Raw genomic sequence first — 17705 nt, 5'->3', positions numbered from 1 at the left:
AGGCACGGGGGAAGGGCGCACACCTATTTGTATTTAGACAGTTATGCGAAATGGAGGACGTAATGCTTGGGATGAAAGTTGGGGGGAAGGGGAAGGTAGGTGCTCTTGAAAAGAAGGAAGGAGAGGGAGATAGATAGCATAGAGGAGAATGGAAAGAGCCATAAAACTTGGAAGGGGAGAGAGAGAGGGAAAAGGGAGAGAAAAAGTTAAAATGAAATAGGAAATAAAATTAGGTCTTAGAGATCCATTTTCTTCTCTTCCCGTAGGCAAAGCTGTGCCCTCCGGGCTGAGTTTTGTCCTCAATGTGTCAACAGCAATCCCTGTAAGGCGGTTCCTGGGAGTCTCTCAATCCTGTTGGTCCAGAGCCGTTTCACTTCTACGGCCCCTCCTCCCCTTCCTCCTGCCAGCCAGCCAGGTCCTGCTCACCGGAGGCAGTTCACCAAGGATTTGGTTACACTTTCAGCCCCACTGAGTGCTCTATTTCCCTAACTACTGAGCACTCTCATTGTCATTCATCTAAGCCCCAGTGCTGTGGAGCTGTAGTCTGGGAGTCAATTGTTTAATTTTTCCGGACCCCTTTGGTGGGCACACCTTCGGAATCTGGCAGCTAAGACCATTGGTGTCGCTGCTGGTGGTAATAGGAGTTGGGGGTCTAGGATCCCCTCTACTTCCCTCAGCCCCTACAGTCACAACCACACTGCTGGCGGTAGGAGGAGTTGAGGGTCTGCAGTGTCCTCTGTTTCCCTCCGCCCCTACCGTCACACCCTCTCAGTTCACGGTTGGGGGAGTTGGGGGTGGGGAGTCTTCTCTGCTTCCCTCTGCCCCTACAGTCACGCCCTCGTCACTGGCAGTAGGGGGAGTTGGGGGTCGAGAGTCCTTTGGCCCTTAGGGTCACGCCCACGGAGAGATTTTGAAGTTTCCCGGTTGTTTGTATCTGATGTGGGTGGGAGTCACACTCCTGCTAAAGTAGATTCCACTGGGAAGGAATCTCTTTGGCTGAACTTTGGTGACTTCCCCTCTCTGCTATGGCGGGCCCCTGGCTCCTTGCCGGAGTGTCCGAAGGGAGGGGTGGAACTGGCTTGTCTCTGGTCTGACACAATCTCTGGTTTTAGTTCCCAGTTCGCTATTTCGTAAAGGGTTGGTTAGATTCCCTTCACGCTGTCTGGGGGGGGGGGCGTTCGCCTGGTGGGCGGGGCTGTTAGTAGAGCCGGGAGGGCACGGGCTGTCTGCTGGGCCAGGCGGGGACACTTCTTGCTACACCAGGCTGCTGGTAGAGCCGGGCAGCTGCGGCCGCGTGGCTAAGATCCGGGCGGGTGGAGTGGCCGTTCACTGAGCGAGAGCGGGGCCTCTCAGGATGGCGAGGTGGTGGGTGCCGTCTGCGGGTTCGTGCGGGCCGCGCCGCTCGGGGCCGCCGGCCGCTTTCTGAAGCGGCTGGTGGCTGCGGGACTGGACCTCTGTGCCCGCGTGGCCGGCCAAGATCCACTTGTCTGGGACAAACTGACACTTCTAATAAACCTACCAATTCCCAGCAGGTCCCCTCTTCACGGAATTTTGCTAGAAGTTCCTCAGTAGGTAGACTGCCGCTGTTCCAATGGGTCTTTCTGATCCCGTTAATTTGGAGACATTGGAATCACTGCTTCCTCGCCGGTGGCCATGTTGGATCCCCCCTCCACTTTTTAAAATATTTGTTTATTTATTAGTTGTACTTGGACACAATACCTTTATTTATTTATTTTTATGTGGTTTTGAGGATTGAACCCAGGGCCTCACACATGCTAGGCGAGTGTTCTACCATTTTTAATTGGTGCATTACAATTGAATATAATGGTGGAAGTTGTTACATATTAGTAAATGCACACAATTTAATAATAAAATTGGACCAATATTCAGCACTTTTCCTCCCTCTCTTCCTCCCACTCCCTGGTCCCTTTTCTCTAGTCTACTGATCTCTCTGTGTGGAAGTAATTTTTAGAACTCAAGCAAGAATACTTTAACTTATACAAAAAATGCATAGAGATGTTGATAATGTGTTCTATATTTCAAAAGCTAGAGGAAAATTTTTAATATTTTCACATGAAGAAATGATAAATATTTATATACATTATATGAGGTATGCATGAGTCAAAACATCAAATGGTACCCCATAAATATATACAAGGCTTATGTTTTTATGAATCAGTTCAAATAAATTTAAGTTTTAAAAATATAAATGCAGGAAAGTTTATATTCAGTAAAATACCTAGCAATTCCACACTTTTTAATTGATTGAAACCCCATGAAAACTTACCAATTGTATTCTGTCACTTGTGTGAGCCTAGACAAGATTAGCAAAATCGTCCAATTACTGCACAAAATCATTAAAATAATGAAAACTTATTCTTCTAAGCCAGTCATTTTTACGATAGTGTTATATAACATATGGGATTTCTGCTGCTATTTAAAACTACCTTATAACTTAGTAGCTTTAAAGTACAAAAGTATATTATGCTATATTTAATTATATTAAATTCTATACATAAATAATATAATATTATATTAAACATATTATAGAAATAGCAGAGTTTTGATCAATGAAAAGAGAGAGAAATTATTCTATAATTGTAGACCATCAAGTTCAGACTGCTCAGTAATCTAGTTATGTTCCATACAAAATTCAAGAATACAATATATTAAATGTGATTTATAATAGATACCATTCTAATGCTATTATCTGGGGACATGGGTATAATTTGTTTGTCATGTCTCTTCTCAAAATGATATCTTTTGGATCCATAGATTCCCCTTTGCTCCTTCCTCAGGTATCATGATATAGTTCCCATTGGATAGCTCTTCTAGTTGAAAATTTAGTGTCCTGAGCGGTATTTTCCATATTGTGCCACTTAAATAAATGTATTTTATTTTCAGAGGACATGTTACTACAGGACAAGAGACTCTTAGGATGAATGCTATCTATGAAATGGACAAATTCTCGGCACACCTCACATTGTTACTTATGCTTGATTGACTTAATGTAAATCCTTCCTCAGTGTTTTCTGCTTATAATACTGGGTTCTTCTTCCATATTTTCCTTTTAGCCTCATCTTTAGTTTATTTTGTCCTCTCTTGATCATGTAATATTATTTCTATTTGTCAATATAAGCTATTTATTTCATTTGCTAGGGTCTTTGACGAAATACTTCACTTCCTGAGTGTTTGCACTAAACAACACAACCACACCATTTCAGAAAAACTCTATCTGGTGACATCGATGACTTCAGTATATAATACCCATGAACTTTTCTCTCTCCCTCTAGACATGTATCAGTTCCACTAAATTACCCTACATTGATCTATCCATCTAGATATATCTCCATCCCTTGGACCTTCTTACCAAACCTTCCAACTAGCAATTCCACCACATCCACAAATGAATATGCATATACATATTCTTGTCCTATCCAAGCCAAGTTTACTCCCCAAATGTCCTGTGGTTTGAGGGCAAGGTTTTATGAACCTAAGCAGGTAAAAAAGTCTATTATTGTAACTAATAAATAACTATATGGAACTTTTCAAACTGCTTAGTCATTTCACAGTTCAGTAATTCTTTGTATTTGTAGATGTTATAACATTATTTTATAATCTTGTGTATCCCTTGAACATAACATAATTTAAAATAAATCTAAACTATTCACTCCCAATACCTTGCCATTTACTTGTAACTCTAAATTTATCTCTATTTCTCTCACAAAACAATTATAAATAATCTGTAAATATTAATTGTGGCTTCAATATAGTCTGTCAGTTTATTCTCAGTTACTCATATAACTTTAATAAGAAGGCTTGAGTTTAAAAAATGGCAGAATAATAAAGCTTCTTTTATATGTATATTCAATATATGAAATATATCAATATATAATATATAATTATGAATATAATAATATATGCATAATTATGAAACATTTTTATTTGTCTTCCTTTTTGAAATGCTCTCCTTTTTCTGTTTTGATGATCCAAGTCCTCTTATGTACACTTATTTTGGGGGATATTTATTTTTTAATTTTTAAACATCAAAAATATTGGAGTTCATTTTGACATAATGATACAAGCATGGTATCTAATTTGCTCCAGTTCAGTCCCCAGTGCTTCCCCTTTCCCTCCCCGTTCCCTTTCCTCTATTCTACTGATCTTTCTTTTATCCATTTAGAGTGTTATAAAATACAGTCTATAGTAGATATACGTAAAGGTGAAAATCACTGTGGTATATTCATATATGTACTTACATAGGGTAATTTAATCAGATTTATTATACCATTCCTCTCTTTTACCAACCCTCCTTCTTCCCCCTCAACCTTCCTCTATGCCACTGATCATTCCTTTTTCGTAAAATTCTTCCCTTTCCCCCAACTCGTTTTTTTTTTTTTTTAATTCTAGCTTCTGCATATAAGAGAAAACATTTGATCCTTGACTTTCTGAGTCTGGCTTATTTCACTTTGCATGAAGTTCTTCAATCCCATTCATCTACCAGCAAATGCCATAATTTTATTCTTCTTTATTGTTAGGTAAAATTATGTATACAGACAACATTTTTTTAATCCATTAATCTGTTGGTGGGCACCTGAGTTGGTTTCACAACCAACTATTGTGAATTACACTGCTATAAGCATTGATGTGGCTGTATCACTGTAGAATGCTGTTTTTAGTTTTTATGGGTAAATTCTAAGGACAGGCATAACTGAGTAGGAATTATACTAGAAACTTTACAATTTCTAGAAGAACAAAGGCTCAACACTCCAACATATTGGCACAGGCACTTACTTCTTTAACAAGACCCCTACAGCTCAAGAAATAATACCAAGAATAAATAAGTGGGATGCCGTTAAATTAAAAGGCATATGCACAGCAAAAGGAACAATTAAGAGCATGAAGAAAGAGCTTACAAAAGGAGGGAAAATCTTTGCCTGCCACTCTTTTGACTAGAGATTAATACCAGTATATATAAAGAACTCATAAAAATTAACATCAACAATGGATAGATAACCCGATCAATAAATGGTCAGAAGAACTAAGCAGACATTTCTCAAAAAAAGAAATATAAATGGTCAAGAAATATATGAAAATATGTTCCACATCCCTTGCAATCAGGGAAATGCAAATCAAAAACACATTGAGATTTCTTCTCACTCCAGTTGAAATGACAGTCATCAAGAATACAAATAATAAATGCTGGTAAGACATAGGGGGAAAGGTACATTCATACGTTGTTGGTAGGACTGCAAAATAGTACAACCACTTTAGAAAGTAGTATGGAAATTCCTCCTGTGGCTTTTCAACATCTTACTGCTTGCTATTGTACATCAGTTCTGGGACAAAACATTACTACTGCAATTCAAGGAATTGCCACCAGGTGGATAGCAGCATCAATGCTATTAGGTGAAATTGACTCAAGTTTGTCAAGTGTAAATGAAAGAAGGGAAATTAGTGCACATGATCCAGATTATGGTGCTTTAAAATATATTTAGTATTAACAAAAATGTTAGGGGACAAATCTAATTATTTCATATTTACTGAAGAAAATCATCTGAATATAAATGGTTTATAGCATTTGGAAATCCATAATGTTAAACTAAAAAGAAAATTAGATGAGTGAAGAAAATGTGGTAAAGTATTATTTTAAGAACTTGTTCTACAGTAGACACATATGCCTATATGGTAAATAATACAGCAGAAGTCACAACTTTAAAAATACAATAATGGAATTATACTACCAATATTATTCTGGGTAATTCTGACACTTAAGGTTGTAATGAAAACATTGAGCATTATATCACATAATATAAGCACAAGGGACTGCAGAAGAAGCTAAAGAGTAAAGTTGAAGAGTTTTAAATGGTCATAGAAAAATTATTCTTTTGTACCATATTTTCTTTTTCATAATATTAAATGTCTTTTTACAGAACAACCTTAAGCTTCACTTTCCTTTCTGAAAAAACATAGGATAGTAGTTCCCCATTAATTGCAGTTTTACTTTTTGTAGCTTGTTGCCCATGTTCAACCATGGTCTAAAAGTACTAATATTTGTCTCAATGCTTTCAAGAGGGACAAATATTGTTCTTTCAAGAGAGACAAATATGAGTTACATTTGTTAATCTTTCACTATGCTTAATTTACAAATTAAACTTTATCATAGATAGAAAAATAGTATCTATAGGGTGTAATACTATCCATGTTTGAGGACATCCAATGGAGGTATTAAAACTATTCCTGTGTAATTTTGTATAACAATGAGGGTCTCCCTCCATTTCCATGCAATTTCCCTTTTTTTCTCCCTTTCCCTCCCACCTCATGTCTCTGTTTAATGTTAATCTTTTCTTCCTGCTCTTCCTCCCTGCTCTGTTCTTAGTTGCTCTCATTATATCAAAGAAGACATTTGGTATTTGTTTTTTAGGGATTGGCTAGCTTCACTGAGCATAATCTGCTCTAGTGCCATCCATTTCCCTGCAAATTCCGTGATTTTGTCATTTTTTAGTGCTGCGTAATACTCCATGGTGTATAGATGCCACATTTTTTTAACCATTCATCTATTGAAGGGCATCTGGGTTGATTCCACAGTCTAGCAATTGTGAATTGTGCTGCTATGAACATCCATGTGGCAGTATCCCTGTAGTGTGCTCTTTTAAGGTCTTCAGGGAATAGTCCGAGAAGGGCAATAGCTGAGTCAAATGGTGGTTCCAATACAAAATTACATATAAGAGGTTGTGAGGGGAATGGGATAACAAACATGGAGGGAAATGCATTACAGTAGATGGGGTAGAGAGAGAAGATGGGAGAGGAGGGGAGGGGGGATAGTAGAGGATAGGAAAGGTAGCAGAATACAACAATCACTAATATGGCAATATGTAAAAATGTGGATGTGTAACCGATGTGATTCTGCAATCTGTATTTGGGGTAAAAATGGGAGTTCATAACCCACTTGATTCTAATGTTTGAAATATGATATGTCAAGAGCTTTGTAATGTTGTGAATAACCAATAAAAAAAACTATTCCTGTGGATAAAGGGAGAAATACTATATTAGTGATTTAGAGGATTGGTCTCTAAATATTTTTGATCATACAGGCTTATCAGCTTTTAAAAATACACTTAACATATGTATACATATCTATAAGTCATAGGTATAAAGAAATATATTAAGAAACTGCTATAGAGGCTTCTAAATAGTTTTGATTGTTTAGAGAATTACTATCAAATATTACAGAGAATTATTTTAAACATTGCTGATTTAGAAGAACAAGATAGATCTCTATCTCTCACACTGCACAAAATTAAATAAAAATGGATCAAAGATTTAGGAATTAGACCAGAAACACTGCAAGTTCTAGAAGAAAAACCTAGGGTCAACACTCTATCATATCATTTCTGGCACTGACTTCCTTAATAAGACATTTCAAGCTCAAGAAATAAAAGCAAGAATCAGTAAGTGGGATGACATCAAATTCAAAAACTTCTGCACAACAAAGGAAATGATTAAGAGCCTGAACAGAGAGCCTACAGAATAACAGCTACTCCTCTGACAGGAATTTAATATCCAGAATATATAAAGAACTTAAAATGCTTAATACCAAATGAACATAAAACCCAATCGAGAAATGGGTAAAAGTACTAAACTCAAAAGAAGACGTGAAAAAATTTCAACATCTCTAGCAATCAGGGGATATCAAAGTAAAACTGCACTGAGATTTCATCTCACTTCTGTCAGAATGGCAGTTAGCAAGAATACAAATAATAATAAATGCTAACATGGATGTTGGGGGAGAGGTATGCTCATATACTGCTGATGGGACTGCAGATTAGTATAACCACTCTGGGAAGCAGTATGAATTTCCTCAAACAAGCTAGGATAGAGCCACCATCTGATCCAGTTCTACCACTCCTTGGTATTTATCCAAAAGAAGTAAAATTAGCATAGTGTAGTGATACAGCTACATCAGTATTTATATCAGTGCAACTCACAATAGCTAAGTTATGGGAACATCCCAGGTGCCCATCAACAGATAATGGATAAATAATATTATATATATATATATATATATATATATATATATATATATATATATATATATAATGGAATATTATTCAGCTATAAAGAAGAAAGAAATTATGACATTGCTCATAACTGGATGGAAATAGAGAACATCATGCTAAGTAACATAAGCCAGACTCAGAAAATCAAGGGTCAAATATTTTCTGTCATATGTGGAACCTAGAGCAAAATAAGGGAAGTAAGGTGGGGAAGGAACATCATAAAGATACAGGGAAAATAAGTGGAACAAAAGAAGAACACTGAGAGGGAGGTATAAGGGGCAGGAAAGGGGAAGAAATGCTGAATGGATTTATTAAATATATAAACATTCCATCTTTATATAATTATAAAAACATTAAAAATAAATAAATGAAAGAAGACTAGTACAGCAGAGGAAGGAGAGTAGGGGGATGGAGGGGAAGGGAAAAAGGAGGCTCTGGGGACTGAAATTGAGTAAATTAAATTCTACACATCCATGATTTTGTCAAAATGAACCTAACTATTATGCATAAATATAATGCACTAATACAAATAGCTAATGGAGCAAGACACAACTTACATTTAGACAGGGATTCATTTTTTTTAATAAAAGTGGTTATACACTTGCATTTCAAATAGAATACATGAAAATTGAAAACTGTATCTTGGTCACCTTATAGTCATATCTGTTCATACCATCAGTTTTAAATTTTCATACCTGATGAAAGACTCACACAAGAAGTGTCAAACCTATCTTGTTAGTGCTTAAATTGACTATTACCTATATCCAAAGTTTTCTTTTTAAAATTTATTTATTTGCTCTAATTTGTTACATATGGCAGCAGAATGCATTTCAATTCATAGTACACATATGGAACATAATTTTTCATGTCTCTGCTTGTATACAATGTAGCATCACACCATATGTGCAGTCATACATGTACCTAGGGTAATGATGTCCATCTCATTCCACCACCTTTCCTACCCCCATGCCCCCTCCCTTTCCCTCCCTCCCCTTTACCCTATTTAAAGTTTCTCCATTCCTCCCATGCCCTGCATTCCTCCCATGCCCCCCATCCCCATTATGGATCAGCATCTACATATCAGAGAAAACATTCAGCATTTGGTTTTTTGGGTATTGGCTTACTTCACTTAGCATAATTTTCTCCAACTCCATCCATTTACCTGCAAATTCCATGATTTTATTCTCTTTTAATGCTGAGTAATATTTCATTGTGTGTGTGTGTGTGTATGTATATATCACATTTTTTTTATCCATTCATCTACTGAAGGGCATCTAGGTTGGTTCCACAATTTAGCTATTGTGAATTATCCTGCTATAAACATTGATGTGTCTGTGTCCCTGTAGTATGCTGTTTTTAAGTCCTTTGGGTATAGACTGAGGAGTGCGATAGCTGGGTCAACTGGTGGTTCCATTCCCAGTTTTCTTAGGAATCTCCATACTGCTTTCCTGATTGGCTGCAACAATTTGCAATCCCACCAGCAATGTATGAGTGTTCCTTTTTCCCCACATCCTCGCCAACACTTATTGTTGTTTGTATTCTTGATAACTGCCATTCTGACTGGAGTGAGATGATATCTTAGAGTAGTTTTGATTTGCATTTCTCTAATTGCTAGAGATGTTGAACATTTTTTCATATATTTGTTGATTGATTGTATATTCTCTTCTGAGAAGTATCTGTTCAGGTCCTTGGCCCATTTATTGATTGGATTATTTTTGTGTGCGTGTTAAGGTATTTGAACTCTTTATATACCCTAGAAATTAGTACTCTATCTGACGTGCACAATAGGGCTCTACTGCCATCCCCTTACATACTGAAATGCTGATACTTCCCTGAGATAAGTTTTATACCACATATAATATTTAACCATATGACATACATATCTAGTGAGGGTGCTTGTTTCTATCTGTATACCAAACATTAATAAAATTTATGGTTTTGATTTTTATTTGAAATGTATATTTATTAACTTTCAGCACCCAAGGGAATCTTCTTGCACACTTCCTAGAGTGTTTATATCCACTTTTAAGATCATGCGTTTTGAACATACATTGGCTCTGATAGCTCTGAGTTTTGATTTGTGTTCTACCACTTATTAGCTGTGTGACCTTATGTTAAATGTGACCTCACTAAGCCTCATTTTCTCATCTATAAAATGGAGTGCTAAAATATATATCTCATGCAATTATGAGACTTAAGTTAGAAAATGTGTGTAATAAAAGTACTACCATGTAACACAAATTGACCTCCAATATATTTTGTGCATTATTAGCAAAATTATTTCCTTGGATTTTCCAATCCATGATTTGGGTAAAATTTTTAAATGTGCATGCATCATTGAGAAGGAAGGGAAATACCCATTTCATAGTGCATATAATTGTTCTCAGAAGATAGCCTTTGGGATGATGCCCTGGAACTCTTTTCCTAACTAGCCATGTTTAAGGAATAAATGAGCCCATCATGAATAAACCCATTGGTCCTTGTAGTGAATATTTCCCTTACAGTTTCTTTCTAGGATATCATGCACTTCACTGGCCTGTAGTCTTGTTGGAGCATCTCAGAGAAATAAATTTATACTTGCTTGTTTCATCTTCTTCATCTATACCTGCTATTTCAAACCAAAATATTAAAGATTTGGCAGGGGGTAGAACACTAAGTTTTGATTGCATTTTCCTAGAAATTATATTTCATTGTTTACAAACTTGTGAGTTATTTTGCTTGCTAATATGTAATATTAATTAAATCTGTTATCCTTGCTATTTATTCTTTTTACTTTTCTAACTGGTGAATATTAATTATACAGAAAAATAGGTTTATTGTGGCACATTTGTACATGCAAATAATGTAATTTCATCAATTCTACTATCCAATAAGGACCCTGGTCCTCCCCTCATCTCTCTTCGTAATATCTTTACTCTACCCTAATTGTCTCCCTTCAATTTTCATGAGACCCATTTTTTTCCTTTGCTTTAATTCCTCTAGCTGCCACATCAAGAGAAAACATAAGATACTTGTCTCCCTGAGTCAGGCTTATTTCTCTTAACATAATTGTCTCTAGTTACATCCATTTTCTGGCAAATTATATAATTTCATTCTTCTTTATACCTGAATGTAAGTCCGTTGTGTACATATACCACATTTTCTGTATCCAGTTATCTGTTGATGTATACCTACATTAGTTCCATAACTTGGGTATTGTGAAATGTTTTACTAGAAATATGATAATATATTTATCTGTAAAGTATGCTGTTTTTAAATCCAAGAAGTGGAATAGCTGCACCATATGGCATTCCCACTTCTACATTTTGGAAGAACCCCCATACCAATTTCTATAGTGGCTCTTCTGATTTGCATTGCCATTAAAAGTGTATAAGGATTTCTTTTCCCCCTGCCTCCTTGTTAGGATTTATTGTTATTTGTGTGCCTAATGGTTGATATTCTGACTGGAATGATATGAAATCTCAATATAGTTTTGATTTGCACTTCCCTGGTGGATAAAGTTGTTGAACATTTTTTCATAAAATTGTTAGTCTTTTATACTTCTTTTGAGAAGAGTCTGTTTAGTTCATTTTCCCATTTATAAGATAGGTTATCTGGGAGTTTTGGTGTTTTTTTTTTAGTTCTTTATATATTCTGGATATTAATCTTCTGTCAAAAGAATAGCTGGCAAAGATTTTCTCCCATTCTGTAGACTCTCTCTTTATGTTTTTGTTTTCTTTGCTATGCAGAAGCATTTTAATTTGATGCTATCCATTTATTGATGCTTATTATTATTTCCTGAACTGTAGGACTCTTACTGAGGAAGTTGCTACCTACACATATATGTTGGAGCATTTCTCCTGTTTTCTCCCAGCAGTGGAAAAGTTTCTGTTCTTTTACTATATCTTTAATCCACTTTGACTGCACTTTTTGTGTTCTATTGTGCAGAGTGAGAGATAGGATCCATTTAATTCTTCTACATATGGATATACAGTTTTCCCAGTACCATTTGTTGAAGAGGCTGTACTTTCTCAAACGTACGTTTTGGACACCTTTGTCAAAAATCAGATGAATTTGTCTCTGTATCTTTTAGTATAGTCTTTTGGTCTATTAGTCTATTGTTATGCCAGTACCATGCCCTGCCTGTGTTTTTGTTGCTGTTGTTGTGTTTTGTATTTACTATAGTTCTGTAGTATAGTTTGGAGTCAAGTAGTGTGATGCCTCCAGCTTTGCTCTTTTTGCCCAGAATTACTTTGGCTATTTAGCGTATTTTGTTCTTTCATATGAATTTTAGGACTTTTTTTTTCTAATTTTGTGAAGAATGTCTCCTAGATACAGGACCATATCATCTGCAAATAGGGAAATTTGATTTTTTACTTTCCTATTTGCTTACCTTTTAATTCATTTTATTGCATTTGAACTTTCCATTTCCAGGATTTTTGTTGGGTTCTTTTTCAGAATTGCTATCTCTTTTTTTTTATTGATTATTTAAAGCATTACATAGCTCATGATATATCATCTTTCATACATTTGACTCAAATTGGGTTTTGAACTCCCATTTTCACCCCAAATACAGATTGCAGAATCACATCTGTTACATATTCACATTTTTACATAATGCCATATTAGTGACTGTTGTATTCTGCTACCTTTCCTATCCCCTACTATCCCCCCTCCCCTCCCTTCCCCTCCCATCTTCCCTCTCTACCTCCCCTGCTGTTGTTCAATTCTCTCCCTTTTTTTCCCTCCCCCTTGCCCCTCATAACCTCTTATAATTTTATGTATCATTGAAGGTCTCCTACTATTTCCATGTGCTTTCCCTTCTCTCTCCGTTTCTCTCCCCCCATTCGTCTTTGTTTACTGTAGTCTTTTCCTCATGCTCTTCCTTCCTGTTCTGTTCTTAGTTGTTCTCTTTATATCAAAGCAGACATTTGGCATTTGTTTTTTAGGGCTTGGCTAGCTTCGCTTAGCATAATCTGCTCTAATGCCATCCATTTCCCTGCAAATTCTATGATTTTGTCATTTCTTAGTGCTTCATAATACTCCATTGTGTATAGATGCCACATTTTTTTATCCATTCATCTATTGAGGGGCATCTAGATTGGTTCCACAGTCTAGCTATTGTGAATTGTGCCGCTATAATCATTGATGCAGCCGTATCCCTATAGAGCGCTTTTTTAAGGTCCTCAGGGAATAGTCCCAGAAGTGCGATAGCTGGGTCAAATGGTGGATCCATTCCCAGCTTTCCCAGGAATCTCCATACTGCTTTCCAAATTGGCCTCACCATTTTGCAGCCCCACCAGCAGTGTACAAGTGTACCCTTTTCCCCACATCCCCGCCAACACTTATTGTTGTTTGACTTCATAATGGCTGCCAATCTTACTGGAGTGAGATGGTATCTTAGGGTGGTTTTGATTTGCATTTCTCTGACTGCTAGAGATGGTGAGCATTTTTTCATGTACTTGTTGATTGATTGTACTGGTGCTGGGAAAATTGGAAATCCATATGCAACAAAATGAAATTGAATCCCTTTCTCTCGCCATCCACAAAAATTAACTCAAAATGGATCAGGGAGCTAGATATCAAATCAGAGACACTGCGTCTGATAGAAGAAAAAGTTGGCTACGATCTACATATTGTGGGGTCGGGCTCCAAATTCCTTAATAGGACACCCATAGCCCAAGAGTTAACAACAAGAATAAACAAATGGGACTTACTTAAACTAAAAAGTTTTTTCTCAGCAAGAGAAACAATAAAAGAGGTAAATAGAGAGCCTACATCCTGGGAACAAATTTTTACCCCCCCCACACCTCCGATAGAGCCCTAATATCCAGAATGTACAAAGAACTCAAAAAATTAAACAATAGGATAGCAAATAACCCAATTAACAAATGGGCCAAGGACCTGAACAGACACTTCTCAGAGAATTGCTATCTCTTTATTGAAGTGATCTTTTGTATCCTGTAATTTCCCCTTAGTTCATTTCCTAGATCTTCTTTTAATTAATTGATCATTTTAACAATCAACTTTTGAATTTTCTCTGACATTTCCTGCTTTGGAGTATCTATGAACTCAGTTATTGGAGGATTATGGACTATTAGAGATACATTATTTTCATTGTTTCCTCATGTTGCCTGGGTTCAATATTGAGATATGCCCATCTGCTGGATTAGATCTCTCTTCCACTGTTATATGAAGGTCCTTTAGTGAGCTTCTTTCTCTTTACTATGTGTCCTAGACCAGGAGCACTCATATAATATTCATATAATATCTACATTAAATTATTCTGCCAATATATAGTAAAAAATGGATAGAGGGGCTGGAGTTGTGTGGCTCAGTGGTAGAGTGCTTGCCTAGCATGCACAAGGCACTGGGTTTGATCCTCAGTACCACATAAATGTAAAATAAAGATATTGTGTCCACCCAAAACTTAAGAATAAATACTTTTTAAAAAATGGATAGAACTGGCAAATATCATGCTAAGTGAAATTAGCCAACCCCCCCAAAAAAATCAAAGGCCAAATGTTCTCTCTGATATGTAGATGCTAACACACAACAAGGGAGGAAGGTGTGGGGAAGAATAGAAGTTCAGTGGATTAGACAAAGGGGAATGAAGAGAAGGGAGAGGAATAGGAGTAAGAAAGACAGTAGAATGAATCACACATAATTTTCTTATTTTCATATATGAATACACAATCAGTGAGATTCTACATCATGTTCAATCACAAGAATGGAATCCTAATTAGAATAAGATATACTCCATATATATATATATATATATATATATATATATATATATATAGTCAAAATACACTCTACTGTCATGTGTATTTAAAAACAACAAATAAAAAACAAGCAGGAAAAGAGAAGGGAGACAGAAAAAATGAGAGAAAAAAGAGAAGGAGAGAGGAAAACTGAGTGAAGAAAAACAATAAATAACTCCAATTAACACAATACATTACAGAAAAATTTATAAAATTGAATTAGCCATGCCATGTCAAATAGTGGGGAGAAAATAATACCAGTTAAATAAAAGTAGCTTCACTTAGGAGTCCGAAATTACTCCTTGCTAATATAGTTGAGATAGGGGGATTTCTTATTTGGCCTTCCAGCTCTGGATTATGCCAGGAATTGGGAAGTATAATGGGTGCGCACGCCTTGACTATACATACAATCTGAGTGTCTCTGGGCCTGATGATAGCAACCACATTGGCTGTATCCATTGCTGGGTTTGGAGGCTGTATAATTAACTCATCACCTGTTTAGCTCAGGTTTTTGCTTCAAAAGCTGCCCCAAATTCAGGTTTGGGGGCCTTTGTATATCATTCTCAATCTGCCCTCCTCTGATATGAGCTTATGCAGCTCTAATGTTTCTATATCATTTCTAGGTACCTACAATCTTGAGAGAATCTGAGAGAATGTCCCCAAGTGTCTGAAGCCCTATTGCCAGATCTTTCCCTGGCAGGAAGTACAACTTTGTATGTCATGTGGGAAATTCTATATCTCTGGAGTGTATAGTAATAATTTACTCCACCTTTATTCTGAGAGGCCATGGTGATTCTGAGAGTTCTGTGATGAGTCCTAGTAACTGTGGTAGCAGGTGTGCATGCACTCACACCCCTGGATCTAATGGCACCTAACTTGCCCTACCCTTCTTTGGTGTGGCTGAGATGACTTTGAAATTTCCACAAAGAAGCCCAGCAAATGTGGGCGTGTGCATGCCCACAACCCCAGGGCTACAACAGCACCTGCAGTTTTAATATTTAAGTGCTAGTATTTATATTGCCCATCCTGACTTTCCCCAGTGTGATTTCAACAGAAATAACCCCAATGGAGGAAATTGAACTTTGTCTCACATAAGTTCTATGTTAAATTGTTCTGCCAACCCATAGTTTATTATTGCCAAATGCTATGTTTACTTTTTTGTGCTATTGATGATTCAGTTGGAATTAAACAAAAGAAGGAACATCTTGTTCTCGTGGTGAATTTAATAATGAAAGGGAATGTAATTAGTTCATTCAAACACCTTCTTTATAAATTAAAATAGATATCATTTTCTCTGCCTTGTCTCTACTATATTCCCTGATACTGATGCCACCACTTATGCTGGTTTAAGAGTCACTATGTCACTGTAGAAATTTATAAATATACATACATGACAATGAAGAACTAAAGAAGAACTAATGAAGAACATCTTAGAAAGGAGGGAGACCACCCAGAAATAATTGCATATTTTGTGGCTTTCAACTTAGAAAAACATTGTCTAGGCTGGTTGAATATTTTCAGCCATGCTATTGATAAAAATTAAGTCTGTTGATTAGTGAATGACACATTTGGATTAATAAAATTTCTAATTGAATAATTTAAGATTAGTGGATATTGATATAAGTGAGAGACTTATAACAGATTGTTTTCTTCCTAACCCTAGGATATACAATGAATTATATGAAAGGAAGGCATGGTGATTTTATTGAAGGAAAATAAAATGGGTAATTTTGTATCCTTCAGAATTTTAAGAAATTGGATAGGCCTCATTACAATACCACAGTGATGGGCAGTAGGAATATTTAGGCAGCCTGAGGGCACAAAGGCTTATATGACTCTAAGACACTGGTATGGCCTCCAAATGAAAAACCAATCTTGACTGTTTTAAAATTTTACCTTGAGCTGATCATTCTCCCTGGAAAGAAGGTGAAAACTCCGATTTCTCCTCTCATTTCTTTGTCCTTTATTTCATGACCCAAAAGCAGTACCTCAGACTGAGCTTAGTATTATTGTCCAGGCTTAGAGGTTGAGTGAGGCACTTGATCTTTGTCTTTAAAAGATAATGCATTATAAATTCTAAGTACCTGACTTATAAAGGAAAGGTGTCCCCACTTATCTTCTCAGGATCTTAATTCCTATGCCATGATCCTTCCGGAGAAGATATAAATATATGCTTCTAAAGCTGAATATTTAGGATAATATTATCCATTAAAAATTTGTGTTAAATCCATGTCACAGTAAAAATTGTTCCCTTTTCTGCCTACTGAAACTTTCCAAGAGGTGATGCAGACTGGTTCAATATTCTCTTTAAATATTTGGTCCACTTGTTTCAAATTGTTGGTCTTGTTGTCTCTTCTAATGAACTGTAATCTGGCTGGGAGATTGAATCTGACCCAACTCTAGTGACAACAAACAAAGAAAGCCTGCTGAGAATCATTGGCTCTGTGTATAATTTTGATGTCTAAGGTAAGATATCAAAGTAAATTGGTTCCCCCAAAAAGATATCAAGTGAATACTAAAAAACTCTTGCTGTCTGCCATTCCAATCAAATTCCAAGCAATGATGCCATAAAAGTGACTGATTTTTATTCCCTCACGTTATCATCTTGCTTATTCTCCCTCCCTACTCAGACCATCTGGTGGGTTTCTGCAGACAATACCCTGCACAGTGACTGTGAAAGGAGCATTGCCTACTGAGGAAGAAAATCAATTATCAGTTTCTATTTCTCTTTCTATTGGAGGCAGGGTTGCTCTGCTCTGTTGAAGAAAACTTCCAGTTGACTCTGTTATAGCTTCCATTACATTAAGCATTTTATAAAACTTAAGCTATAATGCCTCATTCTATCCTTGTTCAGTTGCTTTCTTTCATTCCTCTTGTACACTAATGTGCAATATTTCTTCAA

The sequence above is a fragment of the Spermophilus citellus genome (genome assembly GCF_964194105.1).
Source record: "Spermophilus citellus genome assembly, chromosome: X".
Lineage (NCBI taxonomy): Eukaryota > Metazoa > Chordata > Mammalia > Rodentia > Sciuridae > Spermophilus > Spermophilus citellus.
This window is presented reverse-complemented; position numbering follows the sequence as displayed.